Genomic DNA, 22,640 nt, shown 5'->3' on the forward strand with positions numbered 1-22,640 from the left:
GGTTAAGGTAGGGTCCAATAAGATCTACCAGGGTGGAATACTGAATCATGGGGTTCAGGGTACAGACTTTTCTTCCTGTAGGTTCTTGTCCTCACGAAGTTTGAAGAATAAACTTGCGGACAAAAAGGCTCCTTTAATAAAAAATGTAGAAGTTTATTGGAAGCAGATACAAACTCCATCTGGGCAGGGGTGTCCCCAAAGGGGACCCCCAGGGGAGGGGCCCCCCAATGGGAAAAGCCTGCCCTCTCTCTCTCTAATGGAAAAATAAAAAAATCCTGCCTCGTGTCCCTTTGTCTCCAGTTTATATATGCTGCAGTTCTTTGTTTGAACCTGACCCATTCTTATTGGTCCCTTTCCTTAATTTGGGACCCCCATGTTTTCCTCATTGGTCATTCTCCTAAACCAGGCGTCCTCAAACTACGGCCCACAGGCCACATGCGGGTGTTTTTGCCGTTTTGTTTTTTTACTTCAAAATAAGATATGTGCAGTGTGCATAGGAATTTGTTCATAGTTTTTTTTTTAAACTATAGTCTGGCCCTCCAACGGTCTGAGGGACAGTGAACTGGCCCCCTGTTTAAAAAGTTTGAGGACCCCTGTCCTAAACAGAATTAGTTTTCAAAGCCCACGTGATGCCTGCCTTTTTCTCTCCCCCTTATCTTGCTGGTTGGAGTTGGCCTTTGATCTCCCAACTGCTCAGGCCAGAGCCCCCCAGCCCCCCACCTGTCCTTGGTTTATGGCTGTTTTCATTGTTTAGACCAGAAATATTTCCATTTGCCTGGACCCTCTCTTCCTGTGGCATTTCTCTATCCTCTGTACAAAATAAGCACCCTTGCGTCTTTAAGTCTCCATCTATGCATTCCTCTCCCATGGACCCTCCTTATTCCCTAAACCTTCCTAATTAAGCTAGTAAGCTAATCCTTTCAATATGGTTTCACCAAAATCCAAATAGGCCTAACAAACGTTTGGTTTCTTGTTTGGACCTGGTTGGGGACAAGGATTTATTTTTAACTATCCGAATGTAATTCCCAGGCACTAATTTAAGTTTGCTTGAGGCTGTAAATAAGTGAGGCTCTCATTTTACAGGTCTAATTAGTATCTGCACCCTGGTAGGGGAACCTCATTACCTTAAGGGCTCCAGGAGTCAGGTTCCTGCCTAATCTTAGGAAGAGTGGTTGGTCTTCCCAGGGAAGAAGCCAGGATACCTGGTGCCTGGGAATCTCTGGTCAATTTAGCAACCGTTTTCCATCTGAACCCGCTTCCCCTTCCCACTCAGGCCCAGCGTTGGAGCCACCACCCTTCTCAGGTTTGCCTTCCCCTGTTTCTCTGATGCAAGAAGCTGTCTGCCAGCAATCGCCAGTGTGAGGCTCCCCCAAACTACTGGCTCCTTTTCCTAGGTCGGTGTCAACACTCCTGGGACCTCCCCCACCAACCCCCTGTCCCCACCCCTACCCTCACCCACTCCCCACCCTATTCCACTCCTCACCCCCTCCACCTCCAGTGATTGCACCGGTGAATAATGCCTGAGGAGGCCTGGCCAAGGAGGGGCCTGAAATCCAACCTCCAGCCGCTTGCCCAGCTGTGTGCCCCAGCACAGGTCTTTGTCTGCCTGAAGGGTAGGGTGGCTCTTTCTCATGTGCCATTTGACTTAGCAGGGGCTTCCTCCCAGTTCATTACCAAGTCTCTGTATTTTGTCCCCAGTCGCTGAATCTATCCTCTTACTTCCCTCCATCTCCACTGTCCAGTGGAAGCCATTCTCCTATTTCACCTGGGCAATTCAAATTGCTTTCCAACAGTCTGGATGCTTTTTTCCTTTCTTTTAATTGATTTTAAAGAGAGAGAGAGGAAGGGAAAGAAACATCGATTTGTTGTTCTACTTATTTATGCATTCATTGGTTGATGCTTGTATGTGCCCTGAGGTATCAGGAGGATGCTCCAACCATCTGAGCTATCTGGCCAGAGCGTGATCTATTTTGAAGGGAAATTAAATACTGTTCACTCCACACTTAACACTCTTGATGACCTCTTGTGGTTCTTACAATAAAGATCAAAATCTTAACGCCACTTCCTGTGTGATCTGGCCTCTGACTAACTCAGCCCCATCCCAGCCATTTTGCTCTTGCTTAGGTTACCCTGTGTGAGGGTGGTCCAAGGAGGGACACACGAAGCCAAAAGGGGTGAGGACTTATAAATGGATTAGGTCATCTGGAAAACCAGATGGGCTGAACCCCAAAATGGCACCAGCACCCAGGGACGGGAGTCAGAGATTTGAAGGGACTCTAGGTGGGCTTTTTCTGGGCGGAGAATTCTCTAGGTGAGTCCGAATCCTGGAAAGGTCCAGAGGGGGCAGGTAATGGTTTCAGCATTTAGCATTTAGCCAAGTGGAATGTGGTCTAGCAAGTGGAATGTGTTCTAAACGAAAGGGAATGTTCTTGTAAAGTGGTCTAAAGGTCAGTTCCCAGGGGAGGGGGTGTCGATTCAATGATTTGATCAGACCTAACACCCTGGACTTCTCTTACCTTGTCTTAGGCTTTATCATGACCCACAGCTCCTACTGCCTCAGGTTTCATTTAATTTTTTTTTTTCAGGGAGGACTTTTTTACTTCCACTTCACAGCACCCTGCCCCTTTCCTTCGTAGAGCTTATCTGTTATTGAAATGGACACATTGCATGCACATGTGTAAAGATCTGTAGCTATGTTATTTCTCTTTAAATATGCAAGCTTTCTCATGGGCTCTAATTCCTACTGGGGACTGGGCTCAACTCAAACTTGCCTATTAAAGTTATCTAGTCTTAAACAGTCTCATTTGGGGTAAATATTCAGTCAGTTCAAAGTTGCAGCCCTGCCAGACTTTCCCCACCCCCTCTTGACTTGCCAAGATGGCTTGTGGGATCACAGGGAAGCTTCAAGTGACAGGAGCTGGGAGCTGTAGCCTGGGTCCTCAGTGGTCTCCGCTCCCTAGTCACTCCTGGTCGCCATGGCCCTGCTGGCATCAGCTGCTGAGCTTGTTGACCGGCAAGCTCATGACGTGTTATTTCAGCACCTTCAGAGTCTGACATCTCACTTCCCTCCGTCTCTGCTCTGCTCACCAGCTGACTTAGGAGCACTTCTGTTCTTGTTGGGGTCTTCAGCTTTTCCCATCCTCGGGGTCTTAGCCACATTCTCCAGCCATTCCCTGACAAATCCGTGCGCCTTGCCTTTGGTTTAGGATCACAGTGCCCATTGGCTTGTCCCTGGCTCTCGACCATTCTACTTTCTGCCTGCCTGGCAGGAAGCACAGAGAGAAGGGTTTCTGGCATGCCATGTGCAAGTTCTGGACACCCAGCAGCGTTCTGACTCCTCTCCCTCCCCAAGGCTGCTCTCTGCTCCTGAGCCCTGATCAATGTAAAACTTCTACCAGAATTTGGCAGCCTTCCAAGAGCTGGGCCAGGGGAAATGGGCTCCCAACCTCACCTCCTGACCCCTGCTTAATGGGGTACTTTTGTGCTCTTGTATCAGGGTTAGACCCCAAAAGTCAGGAACACTGACACACACATGCTGACCTCTTACCTTATCTATTTCTCCATGAAATTTATTTTTAACATTCCAATTCCTAATATGTCTGTGGGTCTTAGCTTAAAGCTCAGGGAGGCCTTTCCTGTCTTTCACATAAGATTGATCATACATTTCACAAGGACAGGAACTGTTTTGCTCGTTTCTGATTCTCAGTGCCTAACATAGGTCTTGGCACACAGTGCCAAAACACAGAGTAGAAGTGCAATAAAAAAATTTGCTGAACAAAACAAAATTTACTGAACAAATGTTGTTAATCTGGTTAACCCCTAATAGACCTAAACCCCAGTCAATTACTGGCCCTCTTATTCGTTCACTCAACAAATACTTTTTGAGTTCATACTATGCACCAGGATTGCTATTGGAGATAAAAGTAAGTCCTTTGCCGAAACCGGTTTGGATCAGTGGATAGAGAGTTGATCTGTGGACTGAAAGGTCCCAGGTTCGATTCTGGTCAAGGGCATGTACATTGGTTGCGGGCACATCCCCGGTAGGGGTTGTGCAGGAGGCAGCTGGTCGATGTTTCTCTCTCATCGATGTTTCTAGCTCTCTATCCCTCTCCCTTCCTCTCTGTAAAAAAATCAATAAAATATATTTTTTTAAAAAAGTAAGTCCTTTAAGACATGTTTATTAAACATTAAATACATCCAAAAGTTGACAACATATGTAAAGTATAAATCAATTGCAAAGTGAACCCTCTCTAAGCCTACCACCCATCTCCAGTGGTAAATCCTATCCTATCTAATAAAAGAGAAACATGCAAATTGACCATACCTCTGCCATGCCCACCGTCCAATCGGGAGCGAGTATGCAAATTAACCCAACGAAGATGGCAGTTAATTTGCATATCCAGGCACAGCGCAAAGACTGAAGACAGCGTAGAAGGAAGCCAAGCTCTGCAGAAGGGAACGAAGCTGCGGAGAAGCAAGCAAGCAGGGCGGCAGAGAAGGGAGGGAAGCAGGCGGGGTGGGGTAGAAGGGAGGGAAGCAGGAGGGGCGGGGGAGAAGGGAAGGAAGCAGGCAGGGTGGGGTAGAATGGAGGGAAGTAGGAAAGGCAGGGGAGAAGGGAGGGAAGCAGGCAGGGCAGGGGGGAAGTGAGGGAAGCAGGCGGGGCGGGGGAGACCTCCACAGGAAGCCTTATTGCAGGAATCTTCCTGCAACAGGCCTCGAGTCCTATAAAATAAAAGCCTAATATGCAAATTGTCCCCTCAACCATGAGTTCAAACAGGGGGCGGGGCCAGCTGGCCAACTGCTGGCAGCCCCTCCCCCTGGCCAGCCAATGGATCTGCCAGACCCCACCCGTGCACCAATTTGTGCAGCAGGCCTCTAGTCTTTACATAATGAAAACAGGTGAAAGGGGGGCAGGGCAGAAACAGATCCCCAGAGACCAGTTGGGAGGCTAGAGGAGTCTTGAGCAGAGAGAAGAAGGAATTTGGGGCAGGGTGGTACAGGGCAAGAGGAAGGTAGGGTCTGCTCAAGAGATATTTAAAGGAAACCTGGACTTGATGGATTGTCACTCGCTAGTTGTGTGACCCGGCTTTCCCAAGCCTCAGTTTCTGCATCTGTAAAGTAGGCTGGTAATAACGACAGTTATTTGCATTCCTAGCACCTAGCACAAAGCTTGGTACAAGATGACACACAAAAATCATAGCCACTGTTGTCAATTACTGCACTAGGTAAACTTCATAAATGCTGGCAGAATGAATATTCTGTCCAACTTGGAGCTGGAACCTTCCATTTCCTTCTAGGAAGGAAACCGATAAAGGATGCTAACTCTGCCATAACCGAAGCCCATACTTCCAGGAAAAGTGGCAGCGCGGGGCCTGGGTCTGAGTCTGGGCCAGCCCCCGCCCCCTCCAGGCCCCGCCCACATTCCAGCGAGCACCGCCCCCAGGCCGCGCGCGGCGCCGCTGCCGCCTCCGCGCGCGCCCCGCCCCGCCCCTGCCGGTGACGTGCGGGCCGAACGAACCGGGCGGGCTACACCGAGCCTTGTGCTTCCGCGGGCTCCGGGGTCGCTGGGGCTTCGTGGCGCGGGGGTCTGTGCGGGGTTTTCACTGCTCCCTCACCTTCCCCGCGCGGCCTCGTGGCTTCCTGCTTGGCCTGCGTTCAGCCGGAGACCAGGGAAAGGGTGAGTGTTGGCGGGAGCAGGATGGGACCGGCGGGGAGCGCGCTCCGCTCTCGGGGCCTTGTCTGGGCGGGGGCGGCGCGGGCACGTGCGCGCCCCTCCCCCACCCCGCCGCCGCGCCGCCCCCGGTGCAGGGGGCGGGCGGGGGGGAGACGGCGGGTGAGTGCGGAAAGGAGGGGACTGGGAGGGGGAGCCTGGATCCAGGGAGTGTGTGTGTGTGTGTGTGTCCGGGGTGTCTCCGGAGCGGGAACCCGGAATTTGGGTCTGTGTGGGGGAGGTTCCTTTCCTCGGGGGCACAGCGCTCGCTGAGGGGATGGGGGCCCCCGGAGCCCCTGGAGCTTGCAGGTTGCTGAGCTTGGAGGCCTGTGGTGGGGTGGGAGACCAGGCTTGGCCCCCAGCATTAGCAAGTTGTGGACTCACCAACAAGAATCCTGGAATCTCCCTCCAACCTGTCGCCACCCCTCCCCGCCCCCCGCCGCGAGGGAGGCGTGGGGTTTGGGAAGGTTGGAGGGTATTCCAGGAATGCTGCCCCAGTTCCCGCCGCGGAGGTGTGAGGCCGTGCAGGGCTGGGCTGCGGAGCGGGGGAAAGCGAGCACTGGGAAGAAAGGCTGGTTTGGTGGGTTGTGGCCAGATTGCAGAAGACAATGAAGTTTATACCATCGCATTCCCCCCCTGTTAGGAATGTGATTATGTTAAAAAACAGAAAGGAGAGGAGTAAAGTAGCACCAAATAAACCTTAGAGTTTGATAGTGTTTTCATCTACCCTTATAACAGTTAGAGGTTACCTACAATTTTCTATTCCGTTTTCTAGTTATCATGTAAAATGCGATGTAATAAGTAGTACTCAGGAATATAATTTCCTCCTTCTTAATAAGCAAGTAGCAAGTATTCATCATAGAAAAATTTAGAAATACAAGCAAAACGAGAGAAAGTATCCATAGTTTCCCGGTCTACAGAGATTATCATTGAGTGTATATTTTTGGCTGTGTATTTTCTTCCAAAGATAGGCGCAAATGATGCCCTGATTAGGAATTCAGTTTTTATGGGAATCTTTTGAAGGTTTTAAGCTGGTAGGCATCATAATGTGACTGCTATGTGGAGACCAGTTAGGATGCTGTTTGCAGTACCTTGAACTAGGTCCATGACAGTGGAAATAGAGAAGGATAGAAAGATTAAAAAGATATTTTGGAGCCCTGGCCCGTGTGGCTCAGTTGGTTGAGCATCATCGTGTGTACCAAAGGGTCGCTGGTTCAATTCCCAATGGGGGCACATGCCTGGGTTTTGGATGATCCCTGGGGGTAGTGGGGGGGCTTCGATGGGGAGGCTACTGATTGATGTTTCTCCCTCTAAAATAAATTTTAAAAATTAACGTTTTAAAAAATGTTTTGGAGGAAAAATGAACAGGACTTGGAAATGGATTGGTTAGGGAAAAGGAGACGTCTTCGCTTTTCAGTATTTGTTTCGAGCAACTATGAATAGGTGGTGCCATTTACTGGGGAGAAGAATGGAAGAGAAATTTGAAGTGGGGAAAACCATGTTTTGTCTGGATATATTAAATTTGAGATGCATATTAGTTATGAACTCAGTATATTGAGGAGGCGGTTGGCTGTACAGGGTTGGCACTCACAGAAGAGAGAGCCTAGAGCTGGAGATAAAAGTTTGGGAGGCCCTGGCGAGTATGGCTAGGTGGTTGGAGCATCTGCCAGGGACCTGAGGTTTCAGGGTTCAGTTCCTGGTCTAGGGCAAGGGTTGCAGGTTCAATCCCCACCACCCAGGGTGGTGTGTGGGAGACAAGCAATCGATGTTGATGACTCTCTCTCTCTCTCCCCCTCCCTCCCTCCATCCCTCTCATCCACTCTCTCTAGAAAATCAATGAAAAAAAATATCCCTGGGTGAAGAGTAACAAAACAAAACAAAAAATTTGGGGGGAGTCCTCAGTTATATCGGTGATATCAAAGTTTTGGGACTGTATGAGATCACCTCCCTTAGGGAGAATGAGTTAGCTCCTGCACTCCAATACTTTGAGGTCTAGTAGAAGGAGAAGATTGAGCATAACAGGCCATTGAGGTCTGAGAAAAAGCAGGACACTGGTGTCATGGAAGCCAAAGAGAGAAGTTTCTGAAAGATGGAGAATTTTTTTTTTTAATCAGTATTTCTAAGATATTTGGTAAGATGCTCAGTTGGATTTGACATCATGGAGGTTATTGGTTTTGGGTCTATCCAATATAGAAGTGAAAGGTGGAAACCAGATTGGAATAATTGAATGGGATGTGAGGAAGTGAAGACAGTGAGTGTGAATTAGAAAAAAGTGCCCCTTCTTCAAGACCCCTTATGTTCATGTACCCAAAACTAAATTTGATAGGTGAAAAATTGATGTCTTGTTTAATTTTTCCATTTCTTGATTACTAATATGGTTGAAGATTTTTTTCACATTTATTGACCATTGGTGAGTTTCTGTTCCTGTCCTCTGTACTGTTGCTGCTTTTAAAAAAAAATCATTTTCTAATTTATTGTTGAGTTCTTTAGGCAGTAATAATACGTAGCTGATAGAGTGGAATCATATAATTGTCTTTTTGTGGCTGGCTTATTTCACTTAGTATAATATTCTTTATGTTCACCCAGCATGTGTCATAATTTCCGTTTTAAGACTGAATAATATTCCAGTGTATGTCTATATCTATTTTGTTTATCCAAGTGTCAGTGAACACTTGGGCTGCTTCATGTTTTGGCTGTTGTGAATAATGCTGCTAAGAAGGTGGGTGTACAGATATCTGTAGTAGATACTTGTTCAAGTCCCTGCTTTCAGTTCTTTTGGATATATACACCCAGAAGAGTGATTACTGAATTATATGGTAATTCTATTGTTAATTTTTTTGAGGAATTGCCACGTTGTTTTTTTGTTTTTTGTTAATTCTCACCCAAGGATATTTTTCCATTGATTTTTAGAGAGAGTGGGAGGGAGAGGGAGAGGGAGAGACAGAGAGAAACATTGATGTGAGAGAAACACAGCGATTGGTTGCCACCTGCATGCACCCGACCAGGGCGGAACCTGCAACCAAGGTGCAAGCCCTTGACTGAAATCTGACCTGGGACTTTTCAGTCCGCGGGCCAGCGTTCTATCCACTGACCCAAACCGGCTAGGGCAGGGGTCGGCAAACTCATTAGTCAACAGAGCGAGCCGCAGTTTGCCAACCACTGGTATCATGACACTTTTGTCTGATGTTTTCCTCTAAGAGTTTTATTGTTTTACTAGAGGCCCAATGCACGAAATTCATGGAAGGGGCTTGGCCCTCGCAGCCCCAGCTTCATCCAGAAGGTCGTCCTGCTGTTTGGCCATCCGGACTAATTATCATATTACGCTTTTATTATTATAGATATCTTACATTAAGGTCTTAGATCCTTTCAAAATTAAATTTTGTTTATGGTGTTAGATAAGTGTCTGATTTCATTCTTAAAAATTTTTTTGTAATTGATTTTAAATTAAATTTCATTTATATTTTAATGTGTTTTTATTGACTTGAGAAACAGTGATATAAGAGAAACGTCTACTGGTTGCCTCCCACACACACCCTGACCATGGTTTGAACTGTAACCTGGGTATGTGCCCTGACTGGGAATTGAACTGGGGACCTTTCAGTGCACAGGATGACACTAAGCCAACTAAGCCACACCAGTCAGGGCTTAATTGATATCGTGTATGTGTGTGAGAGAGAGAAAGAGAGAGAGACGTCAGTTTGTTAATCGACTTAGTTAAGCATCATTCATTGGTTGATTCTTGTATATGCCCTGGCTGAGGATCAAATCCGCCACCTTGATGTATCGGGATGATGCTCTAAGTCTAAACCAACTGAGCTACTCGGCCATCAGCACCATTTTTTGAAAGGACCGTTCTTTCCCCCATTGAATGGCCTTGGCACCCTTGCCATAAATCATTTGGCCATATATTCAAAGGCTTTTTGGGGAGAAGGGGGTCCCAATATATGGTGACAGGAGAAGATTTGACTTTGGATGATGGGCACATGGTGCAATATACAGATCTTGTAATATAGAAAACCCACACCTGAAACTTTTATGTTCATGTTGACCAATGTCACCCCAATAAATTTAATTTTTCAAAAAACGGTTTATTTTTGGTCTCTAGTCTATTCCATTTGTCTCTGTATTTGTCTTTATGCCAATACCACATTCTTTTTGTTATTGTTGTTAATCCTTACCCCAGGATACTTTTTTCCATTAATTTTTAGAGAGAGTAGAAAGGAGGGCAAGATACAGAGAGAAACATAAATGTGAGAGAAACACCCTGACCAACCGGGGCCTGGGATTGGGATCGAGCCTGTAACTGAGGTATGTACCCTTGGGGACCCTTCAGTCTCCAGGCCAAGGCTCTCTCCACATAGCCAAACCTGCCAGGGCCCCAAATACCATATTCTTGATTACTGTAGCTTTGTAGTAAGTTTTAAAATCATTAAGTGCAAGCCCTCCAGTTTTGTTCTTTTTTATGATTGTTTTGATATTTTGGTGCCTTAAAATTCTATATGAATTTTAGGGTATGTTTCTCTACTTACGCAAAAATGTCATTGGGATTTTGATAGGGATTGCATTGAATCTGTAAATGGCTTTGGGTAGTATAGACATTTATTTTTTATTTTAAAATTTTATATATACATATACATATATATATATTTATTTATTTTTTTTTTCAGAGAGGAAGGGAGAGAGAGAGAGAAACATCAATGATGAGAGAGAATCATGGATCGGCTGCCTCCTGCACGCCCCCTACTGGGAATGGAGCCTGCAATCCAGGCATGTGCCCTGGACTGGAATTGAACCCGGGACCCTTCAGTCCGCAGGCCCATGCTCTATCCATTGAGCCAAACCGGCTAGGGCCATAGTTCATTTTTTAAAAATATATTTTTATTCATTTCAGAGAGGAAGGGAGAAAGAGAGAGAGATAGAAACATCAATGATGAGAGAGACTCATTGATCGACTGCCTCTTGCAGGCCCCATACTGGAATCAAGCCCGCAACCTGGACATGGAATTGAACCGAGGACGTCCTGGTTCATAGGTCGAAGCTCAACCACTGAGCCACATCAGCCAGGCTCATAGTTCATTTTTCATGTATAGAAATGCAACTTATTTTCTTTTTTTATTTGAGAGAGAAGGAAACATCAGTTTGTTGTTCCACTTATTTCTGTGTTCATTGGTTGATTCTTTTTTAAACAAATAACTCCTTCTTGTACTTATTTATTTTTTTGTTAATCCTCACCTGAGGATATTTTCCCATTGATTTTTTTAGAGAGTGGAAGACGGGGAAAGACAGAGAGAGAAACATTGATGTTAGTGTGTATTGGTTGCCTCCCACACATGCCCCAACCAGGTCAGGGGATAGAGCCTGCAACCAAGGTACGTGCCCTTGACCAGAATCAAACCCAGGACTCTTCCGTCCATGGTCTGACGTTCTATCCACGGAGCCAGACTGGCTAGGGCAGTGGTCGGCAAACCGTGGCTCACGAGCCGCGGTTTGCCGCTCTGTTGACTAATGAGTTTGCCGACCACTGACCTAAGCATTTAAAAGAGGAACACTGTGGCTCAGTAGTTGAACTTCGACCTATGAACTAGGACAGTGGTCGGCAAACTCATTAGTCAACAGAGCGGCAAACCGCGGCTCGTGAGCTGCATGTGGCTCGCGAGCCGCAGTTTGCCGACCACTGTTTTAGTGGATGCACTATAATTTGCTAGGGACTATTTCCAGTTTTTTAAATTATCAAACTAGAGGCTCAGTGCACGGATTTGTGCACCGTAGGGGTCCCTCAGCCTGGCCTACACCCTCTCACATCCCCGCGGGGATTGGGCTGGTCCGACATCCCCCAGAGGGATGTAGCAGTGTGGGAAGTGACAGGTGGCCAGGGAAGAGCCTGAGCCCGGGCTGGGTGCAGCTCCCACTCATCCCCGCCCTGTGGTGCCTGCCTCTGCTGCCGCTGCTTGGTAGTGCTGCCCTGGAGGCGGGAGAGGCTCGAGCGCGCTGACCACCAGGGGGCAGCTCCTGCATTGAGTGTCTGCCCCCTGGTGGTCAGTGTACGTCATTCGCTTGACCATTTGCTTATAGAGTTTTATATATATAGATACGTAGGAAGAGAACTAACATTTAAGCAGCCAACATATGATGTACATCACCCTTCCTTGAGAGTATTTCCTTAGGATAGATTCTCAGAAATACCTGATCCTCCTCTCTTCTCATTTGACCACAGATTTTTATTTGAATCTTCATTGCCATCTCCTTAAATTGCCCTCCCGTTTCCCTCCCTGCCTTTAATCCTGGTCCCCTTTCATTCTGTTTTGTACACTGCTATCAAATGAAGAGTGAAGGTCGGTGTGCTTTTCCATCATAGAAAACAAGACTTATGAAACAGATTGTTTCTGTATCATCGGTTCTGTGGGTGTTAGAAAAAAAAAGTTTTCAAAGGCTGGAGTGCATTTCATGGATGAGTTGAAATTTAATTTGATTCTTGAAGGATGAAGTAGCATTTTAGTAAGTGGAGAGAAGGCAGAGGTGAAATATTACCCATTAGAAGGTAATTGTGAGATGTTCAGGCATGTGAACTTTGATGATTGCAGACAAGGGAGAGGTAGAACTCATTCTCCTAGATAAGGATTGTTTATTCTGCTTATCTGAAGAGTGAGCTAGGGTTTTAGATACATTGGTGATTTTTACCCATTTTGTTTTAGAAAAAATAGTTTATTTGAGGTTGTATGTATACCCTTTTATTGAGGTATAAATCACATGGTGTAAAATTCGCCATTTTTATTTATCTTGGGTTTTTTTTCTTTATTGATTAAGGTATTACATATGTGTCCTTATTCCCTCATTGCCCCCCCCCCCCCACCTCCCTCACTCATGCCCTCACTCCCCCTGGTGTCTGTGTCCATTGGTTAGGCTTATATGCATGCATACAAGTCCTTTGGTTGATCTCTCTCCCTACCCCCACCCTCCCCTACCTTCCCTCTGAGTTTTGACGGTCTGATTGATGCTTCTCTGTTTTTGTTCATCAGTTTATGTTGTTCATTAAATTCACCATTTTTAAGTGTATAAAGTATATTCACAAGGTTGTGCAGCCATTACTATCTAATTCTGTAAGTTTTCCATCTCCCTAGTAAGAAATCCCATATCTATTAGCAGTCAATCCCAGTTCCCCCCGGCAACCATTTTCTGTGTCTATTGACTTGTCTGTCTGTGGACATTTCATATAAATAGTCATATAACTTGTGACTTTTTGTGTCTGCTTAATAATATTCTATTGTATGAGAGAGAGAGAGAGAGAATGAGAGAGAGAGAGAGGTATCGATTGGTTGCCTCCTGCATGTGCTCCGACCAAGGCCAGGAATCAAACCTGTGACCCTTTGGTGCAGGTGCCAACATTCTAACCACTGAGACACACTGGCCAGGGCTAACCAGCTTTATTGAGGTACAATTTGCATATCACAAACTGCACATATATGAAATGTACAATTTGATAAGTTTCGACATCCTTATATACCTGTGAAACCATTCCCATAATCAAGATAGTGATCATATGCATTTCCCCGAAATTTTTCTTATGCCCCTAACTGCCTCTGCCTGCCTGGTCACCTCCAACTGCCCTCCCCTGCCTGCCTGGTCGCCTCCAACTGCCCTCCCCTGCCGACCTGATCTTGCCCCCAACTGCCCTCCCCTGCTGGCCTGATCTTGCCCCCAACTGCCCTCCCCTGCTGGCCTGATCGCCCCTAACTGCCTCTGCCTCGGCCCCCACCACCATAGTTTTGTTCAGAAGGAAGTCGGACGTCTGGAAGATGGCCAGTCGACCCAGTCTAATTAGCATATTACCCTTTTATTAGTATAGATAGATTATATAGGATAGGATTGCTTAAATGGGGTGCAGCGGAAAGCCTTTTTCAGCAGGAGGAGATGCTCTTGGCAGACAAAAACACATAATCCCTATATCTGGACTGATAGCCAGCCACATGCACTATACTGCCAAACTGGTCATTAAAAAATTGAATCACTTTCTTACACCTTACACCAACAGCTGTTGCCCTTAAAACTCCTCCTCAGCCCCCACCTTAGGTTCTGCCTTCACAGTTTATCCAGATTTGGTTCTGATTGGTTGGTTTTTATGCCAGTCAGCATCTCTGGGCCTGATCTTGGAGGAGGGGCTGATCAGCAGCCGCCTCTCTCCCTCCCCCCCCCCCCCCCCCCCCCCCCGTCTCTCTTCGAGAGGTCAGCAGTTCAGCCCTCTCGCCTGCTGCGCGTGCAGCCTGGCGTATGGTCGAACCTTCAGTTGTTTTGGATGTTACGACCCTGGCGCGTGCGCGCGCTCTCTCTCTCTCTCTCTCTCTCTCTCTCTCTCTCTCTATATATATATATATATATATATAATAGTTTATTGTGTGGATATATCACAATTTGTTTATCCATTCACCTGTTAATGGACATTTAGGTTGTGTCTAGTTTCTGACTAGCACAAATAAAGTTGCTGTGAACATTTGTGTACAAGTTTTTGTATGGTCATATGCTTTTATTTCTCTTGGGTAAATACTTAGGAGCAGAATAGCTGAGTCATATGGCAGAGTGTGTTTAACTGTTTAGGAAACTGCCAAACTGTTCTCCAAAGTGATTGTCCCATTTTTCATTCCCACTAGCAGTTCATGAGAATTCCAGTTGTTCCACACTCTAATTGTGTTCTTTTTAACATACAGAGAAGTAAGAAGAAAACAGAAAGACATAAAGATACCTATAATCAATCTCTCAGATTGTTCCTTTTGGCATTTTCCTCCCCCACATAACTCATACATGATTAGAAAATTTAAACATTATAGTCAGGAATAAAATGAAAAGCAAAACCACTACCCAGAGACAATGATAGTTAATTGGTTTTGATGTAGAAAAACACACACATAGACCAGCATCTCTTTTGTCTTTTTCTTCTGGTTTACAACAGAAGCAATCAAAGTATAGACGTTGTTCTGCACCTTGTTTTTTTTTTTTTTTCACTTTACAATCTATTTTAGAGGTATTTAAATGGTTTCATTACAGTCTTACAGTAGTACCATCAGTTTTGCTACAGGAAAACACAAATTTGTTCAGTGCAATTGATATAATAGGGAATTGTTTGAGTATAATGTGAAGTTTGTCTGCAAGAAATGCTAGGCAAATGCAGGAAAGTACCCTGCCCAACTGAGCCACGGGAGGAATACCCAAGCCACACACAGGCATGCACTTCAAATACCTTCCAGCAACCTCAGTTTACTGCTGTGTAATGAGTCATACCCATCCACATCTGGTGTTACAGATTTCTGTTGATTTCACATTACCCTCCTACCACTGGACAGTAACTCATAAGCTGCAAACTTTCAATGCCCACTAACGACTACAGCAAACTTGAAGTCTTTTTCAAGGTAAAGTGCCATGTTTATTTATGTACTAGAGGACTGGTGCATGAAATTCGTGCACGGGTAGGGTCCTTAGGCCTGGCCGGTGATCAGGGCTGATGGGGGCCTTCCTTCATTCCGCGCCACCCCCTGGTGGTCAGCGCATGTCATAGCAGGTGATCGAACTCCAGGTCGGTTGAACTCCCAAGGGGACAATTTGCATATTAGCCTTTTATTATATAGGATTTCTTAACCATTTAGCATGTGTAAAACAGCTACCATTATAATTAGACTCCCTTTTTTATGTTATTGGTAAAAATTTCGAGTGTCATACTTCGAAACTTCATTTTTCCCATAAGCCTCGTGATTTTTATGATACAATTTTACACAGCGTGGTACATTTTAAAAATGTGTCTGTCACATTATAGAAGAACTGATTTATTCCATGGTATGAATGTACATAATTTCTTTACTTTTTAAACTTTTAAAGTTTTGTTTCAAAATTGGGGATATACATCATATATACTAAAGAGCACATAAATAAGGAAGTATGTTATAAAGAATAGTAGTAAAGCCATAAATGACTACTTAGCTCCCACCCAGCTTACAAAATAATAAATTACTATTTTTTTAAATTTATTGTATGCCCCTCACTGAGCATTTTTACTTTTTTGAATATCTGAAATATTTCATGATAAAATTAAATTTAAAAATATTAAAAATCTGTACTTCCCCCTCAACTGGTCTTCCTAATGAATATTGATTCCCCAGCTGATAGCCCTGTCAGTGCACAAATAGTGTGCACACACATACCGGGGGTAGGATAATCTGTAAATAGATTTCTGTTTAAGATTAATGTGTGTTTATCATTGTTATTTTTTATCATTGCTTTGTTGAAATCTAATTCATATGCCATAAAGTTCACTCTGGTAAAGTGTAACATTAAGTTTAGTTTAGTTTTTTAAATTATATTCACAAAGTTGTACAAACATCACTATATCTAATTCCAGAAAATTTTCATTAATAGGTAGGTTTTTATTAATGGGTAGATTTTTCAGATTAGGCAGTGTTATTCTAAAGAAAAACTAATTTTCTAAGATATTAAAAAATGTCTTAGGCTTTAAGGTGCTATTTCCTTTATAGAAAGAATCATAGCTCCAGGTAGAAAGGCATAACACTTATTCCCATAGGATTTATTGTCCATTTGAAAGCTCCAGTGAAAAGTCCCTATTTAGTGAAGATGGCAAGATTTGGCTCAGTTTATATAGTCCCAATGACTGTGTCCACGAGTTTGGCACAATCTTGATCTGGTCCTGTTCTTTTCTCTCCAACATAGATATGTAGACGAGTTTTGTTTCCTTTTTGCTTCTCTTGGAAAGAAAACTTTTATGGCTTCATAAATGATACAACAGGATTGTCATATGAGTCAGAACTATCATTTTATAAGATTCCAATGATCTTTGCCTGAAAAGGGCTTCAAGTCTTTGGAAGGTTATATGGCTCCCTTTTGTATATTTTGACACTATGTTTGGTGTATAGGTTATGATAGATCTTTGTGATTGTGTCTTTTAATCGTAGCAGTCTTTATTAAGTGTTTTCTTTGCCTTAAATTATTCTGTTATTAATCTTGCCAAGCCTGCTATCTTTTTGTTTGCACATGCTTGTGTATAACTTTGCACATCTCTTTTGTTTTAATTGATTTCAGAGAGGATTGGGGAGAGAGAGGGTGAAGCATCAGTGATGAGAGAGAATCATTGATCTGCTGCCTCTTGCACACTCCCTACTGGAGATCAAGCCTGCAACCCACCCAGACATGTACCCTGAACTGTGATCTCCTGGTTCATGGGTTGATGCTCAACTACTGGCCAGGCATTTTTGCACATCTCTTTATTTTAAACATTTAGCCATAGTGCTTTTGAAGTTGTAGCAGTATGAACAAATTCATTTATAAGTGTAGTATTGTGGAAAGCATGATGAAAGCTAGTGTAAACTAGTAGTTATAGTTCCTGTGGATATTTATTTTTTATCATGTATTTTAGTTAGCCATTAATTTATTCAGCAAATAGTTTCTTGAGAGCTTACAGGAACTGTGTAGGGGAAAGATGGAGAGAGCTATATTGGAAGGCTTTCTCTGATAAGGTGAACATTTGAATTGGGATCTGGTAAAACTAACCTAGGGGGAGAGCATTCCAGAGAGAAGGAACCTTAAGTCCAAAAACCCTACGGAAAGATTGAGGTGTATTTGGGGAACAGAAAGAAAACATATGTCTGAATGTTAATGATGAAGAATGGAAAGGAAGGCTGCACCCAATTCATGTAAGATCTTGTAGGTCATGTTAAAGAGATTTTATTCTTTGTTATGAGAGGCCATTGAAGATTTCAAGCAGGGATGACATGATCAGATATATATTTTTATAGTCCTAAACTGAGGTATAGTGAAATACACCAACAGTTGAAATACACGGATTTTAAGTGTGTGGTTGGATGAGTTTTCATGATTGCATATTACCCATGTAACTCACACCATTATTAAAATATAAAATATTTCTGTCACCCCAGAATGATCCTTATTCCTCTTCCCAATCACTCTCCACCACCAGCACCCCACTACTATTCTCTTTTCATTCACCAAAGATAAATTTGTCTGTTTCAGAATTTCATATAAGTGGAATCATTTTATGCATTCTTTCATGTCTGGTTCTTTTACTTACCATAATGATTTTGAAATTCATTCCTGTAGTTGCTTGGATAAGGAGTTCATTGGGTATACCACAGTTTGTTTGCCCATTCTGTTTTGGATTTTGTAGATATTTTTTAAATGTCTCTTTGGCTAATAGAGGAGAATGGTTGCAGATTCTCTCATTCAAATATTTGATAAAGAAACATTGGTTGTCATGTTAACAAAGGGGAAAATATTTTGTAGGAAGTGAAGACTATAGAAATAGGGCCAAAGAATTATAAAAACCATTATTAACATCTTAGAAACATTTGTCTATGTGGAAGCAGATGGAAAACGATTGTTCTGCTCCTCCCCCATTCCCCTTTTTAAATCAGACGGGCAAAGTTGTCTTAAATGAGAGCACAAAATAGTGGTTCTAATGAGATTCACATGCCATAAAGAGCATAGAATTTTAAATAAGTTTTTATTGATTTCAGAGAGAGAAAGGGAGAGGGATAGAAACATTAATGATGAGAGAGAATCATTAATTAGCTGCCTCCTGCACGGCCCCTTCTGGGGATGGAGCCTGCAACCCAGGCATTTACCCTGACTGTGAATCAAACCCTGAACTCCTGGCTCAGCCACTGAGCCACACCAACTGGGCGATCATAGAATTTTATATTGAGAAGATGCCTCACATAGTACATAGCAAATTTTTCAAGGACCTCCTTCCCCTAAGAATTGGCCACCCTTGTAAGATATGTCTGCAAGACAGGGTTCTAGGACTAAATTCTAGGGGTTCTAGGTTTTCTCTGACATGAGAACTAAAACTTTTTACTAAGAATTTCTAGTGACTATTACCTAATTTTTATGTTTTTAATTATATAATTTAAAAAAATTTTCTCTTAGAGTTTATTTCAAAATATAGAGTATTAAAAGGTTTTGTTTTGGTTTTGGTCTTTAATCTTTTAAAAAAACTCAGACTAGTTTATGTTACTTGAATAGGTGTGATACAGGCTGGTTTTGCTTTCTTACATTATACATGGGGAAAAATGTGTGTGTTTTTAAGGCTAACGACAACATTTACTGTTTATAATGAGGTTGTTTCAATGAGATGAAAATTTTAAATTACAGGAATGAGTATTACATATATTTCTGCGTTAGTATTTGATCCCAAGGTATGGAGAAAGTCCTTTTTCACAGACAAATTATAAACAGTAACAGATTTTTTAAACAGTTCACAGTAACATTTCAGTATTCTTTTTAATTTCATTTTATTTAAAACCTAAAAAGGATTAGTAGGACATTTTGTGTCAGAGTTGAATCTGACAATATCTAACAACTGTTCACATTTAACCAGACAAGAAGAATCCAAAAATTCATATTGCCATGGTTTCTTACACATTCCATTCGCTTATTTATTACATCATGATGATAGCATGCTTCGGCATACGTGCCTAGCCTTAGCTAGCATATACTTGAATGCAGCATGTGTATACTTTAGTATTCTTGCTAAGACTGAAGCAGACTGACTTATTTAAACATGCTCATACACTCCTAAATCTTCCGATAATGTTTATCGGAAGCTCAAGTTTATGCCCAAAGATGGCAGGAGAAGATTGCTTACAAGGGCTGCATGAAATAGGAATTACCTTGGCTGAAAAAGTTAACTCATTGGTGGTTTCTTCCTTACTTACCCAACCCCTCTCCCCCCCCCCCCCAAATTCTTCCCTTTTTCCTCTTCTATTTCCCCAGCTTCAGAGCAAACGTTAAAAGAGAGTTTTTGCTTCATTTCTTAAGTGAGGGTAAAATAAAGTACTCTTTTCTTCAAGAAACCCCAACCTTTATGGGGAAGAACCACTGTAATCTTGAGATTACTTGAGGGGTGGTGGGAAGAGAATATGCAGATTATGAGATCCATGGAATGGGTTAGTGAAGATGATACTGGATTCACTCATCTTCACAGGTAATCCCATAAGACTCTTGGCAAACTGGAAGACAGGTGGTCTCTGAGGAAATGGTATGGCACAGAAATAGATTTGGAGATCTGCTGGGTTGTCTCTGCCTCCGATTTTAGATTTGTCTGAGAGTAAGGGTGTTATTGTTTTTTTTTCTTATTTGCATTAAGGAAAAAGGAATGAAGTTTATTTTTTTTTAAAGAATGTATTCTTCATATAACTGTCCCAGAATTTCACTAGAAATTCTTAGTGACAGTTTGTCTAAAACTGGTTGCAGACCAAATGGAGAAGGCTAAAAGAAAAGAGTAAGATTTTACTCTCACTTTTTATAAGCTCTAAAAACAGAAAATAATAGATTCAGGGTCTCTATAAAAATAAAGTCTTATTTCTGAATTAGAGCAGGTTAGGTAATGATGGTGAATAACATTAAATGGCTTGATAAGGATGTTTATTAACACTGAAGTTTTTAGAACATTTTAAAGCTTAGGGCTGTTTTGCACGATAACAGTTATAGGGAAAATGTTCTCTTAAATCCAGGATTTACATATACATATATCAGTACATGAGTCTGACACCTGAATCAAGTGAGTCTGTCCCTGGGATGGGTGAAAGAACTGAACTAAGAGCCTTTTTTTTTAAAGAGTAGATTTTTTTTTTTCAATTCTCACCTGAGGATATGTTTATTGATGAGAAGGGGCGGGGGGGAGATGGGGAAGAAACATTGATCCATTGCCTCCTGTTACACACCCCCACATGGGATTGAACCCGCTACCTAGGTATGTGCCCTGACCAGGAATTGAACCACAACCTTTTTGGTGTATTGGACAATGCTCCAAATGGAGCCACCCAGCCGGGCAAGAGGCAAGAGAATTTTAAATTGTTATTTTTGTTAATTTTGAGTGAATAAAAAAATAAATATTTTTGAGTTAACATTTCATCTTCATTAATTTTATTTTAAAACTTTGTATTACCTCAATAAATATTCTTTGTATTTTTGTCTTTGGTTAGGTACATAATCTCTGTTAGTGATAGAGCAGAGGTTTGGAAATCAGAGAAATATTCTTGTCTTTTTTATATTGTAGATTATCTAGAGGCCCAGTGCATGAAATTCGTGCACGGGGTGTCTGTGTGTGTCCCTCAGCCCAGCCTGCACTCTCTCCAATCTGGGACCCTTTGAGGGATCAGGCCTAAACGGGCAGTCGGACATCCCTCTCACAATCCAGGACTGCTGGCTCCCAACCGCTCGCCTGCCTGCAGGCCTGGTCACCCCTAACTGTCCTCCCCTGCCAACCTGATTGCCCCTAACTGCCCTCCCCTGCCGGCCCGGTCACCCCTAACTGCCCTCCCTTGCTGGCTTGGTTGCCCCTAACTGCCCTCCCCTACAGGCCTGGTCCCCCCAACTGCCCTCCCCTGCAGGCCTGGTCCCCCTCAACTGCCCTCCCCTGCTGGCCTGATCGCCGCCCACAACTGCCCTCCCCTGCTGGCCTGATCGCCCCCAACTGCCTTCCCCTGCAGACCTGGTCCCCCCAGCTGTCCTCCCCTGCTGGCCTGGTCGCCCCCAACTACCCTCCCCTGCAGGCCTGGTCCCCCCCAACTGCCCTCCCCTCAGGCCTTGTCTCCCCCCCCCAAACTACCCTCCCCTGTCCACATGGGGGCGGCCATCTTGTGTGTTGGAGTGATGGTCAATTTGCATATTACCTCTTTTTTTTTTTAATATATTTTATTGACTTTTTACAGAGAGGAAAGGAGAGGGACAGAGAACTAGAAACGTCGATGAGAGAGAAACATCAACCAGCTGCCTCTTGCACACCCCCTACCGGGAATGTGCCCGCAACCAATGTACATGCCCTTGACCGGAATCGAACCTGGGACCTTTCAGTCTGCAGACCGACGCTCTATCCACTGAGCCAAACCGGTTTCGGCATATTACCTCTTTATTATATAGGATGCTAAGGGGCAACTCATGTAACCACCCTGGAGCAGTTTTTTTTTTATTTGTATGTCAGTAGAAACTGGCTGCCCAATAAGGAGCCACTTGCCATGGATGATTATTGAAATGTGGCTACTCCAAATCGAGATGCTCTCCGTTTAAAATACACACTGGATTTTAAAGACTTAGTACAAAGATAAGAATGTAAAAAGTATCTTCCTGCTAATTTGTTTATATTGATTACATTGTTGGAGTAATATTTTGGGTATATTGGTTGAGTAAAATACATTATTAAAATTAATTTCACCCATTTTTTCCCTCTTTTTTTAAAATATATATTTTATTGACTTTTTACAGAGAGGAAGAGAGAGGGATAGAGAGTTAGAAACATCGATGAGAGAGAAACATTGATCAGCTGCCTCTTGCACACCCCCTACTGGGGATGTGCCCACAACCAAGGTACATGCCCTTGATCGGAATCAAACCTGGGACCTTTCAGTCCGCAGGCCGACGCTCTATCCACTGAGCCAAACCGGTTTCAGCGTTTCCCTCTTTTAAATGTGACTGCTAGGCCCTGACTGGTTTGCTCAGTTGGTTAGAGCAGTGGTCAGCAAACCGCGGCTCGCGAGCCACATGCGGCTCTTTGGCTCCTTGAGTGTTCTAACGCCACTTCTTCAAAATAGACTCGCCCAGGCCAAAAACCGACTTCTGCGCATGGGCCACGAAGTTTCAATCGCACTGTACGTGCGCGCCCGCACGTGGTATTTTGTGGAAGAGCCACACTCAAGGGGCCAAAGAGCCGCATGTGGTTCGCAAGCCGCGGTTTGCCAACCACTGGTTTAGAGCATCATCCCAATGCATCAAGGTTGTGGGTTCGATCCCTGGCCAAGGCACATACAAGAATAAACCAATGAATGCACCAGTGGGTGGGACAGCAGATCGATGTCTCTCTCTCTCTCTCTCTCTCTCTCTCTCTCTCTCTCTCTCTCTCTCAAATAAGGCTGCTAGAAGA

General features: G+C 43.7%; 1 protein-coding gene across 4 annotated transcripts in view; it reads left to right on the top strand.

Annotated features, from left to right (window-relative positions):
- Positions 1-5,499: 5,499 nt before the first annotated feature.
- The window catches only part of YEATS2 (YEATS domain containing 2), an 89,958-nt gene continuing 72,817 nt past the window's right edge, over positions 5,500-22,640 (top strand). For all 4 annotated transcript variants that reach the window (XM_079766715.1, XM_079766718.1, XM_079766716.1 and 1 more), the window contains exon 1: positions 5,500-5,677. The gene's annotated coding sequence lies outside the window, so the exon portion shown is untranslated. The remainder of the gene's footprint in view (positions 5,678-22,640) is intronic.

Source organism: Cnephaeus nilssonii (genome assembly GCF_951640355.1).
Source record: "Cnephaeus nilssonii genome assembly, chromosome: 3".
Taxonomy (NCBI): domain Eukaryota; kingdom Metazoa; phylum Chordata; class Mammalia; order Chiroptera; family Vespertilionidae; genus Cnephaeus; species Cnephaeus nilssonii.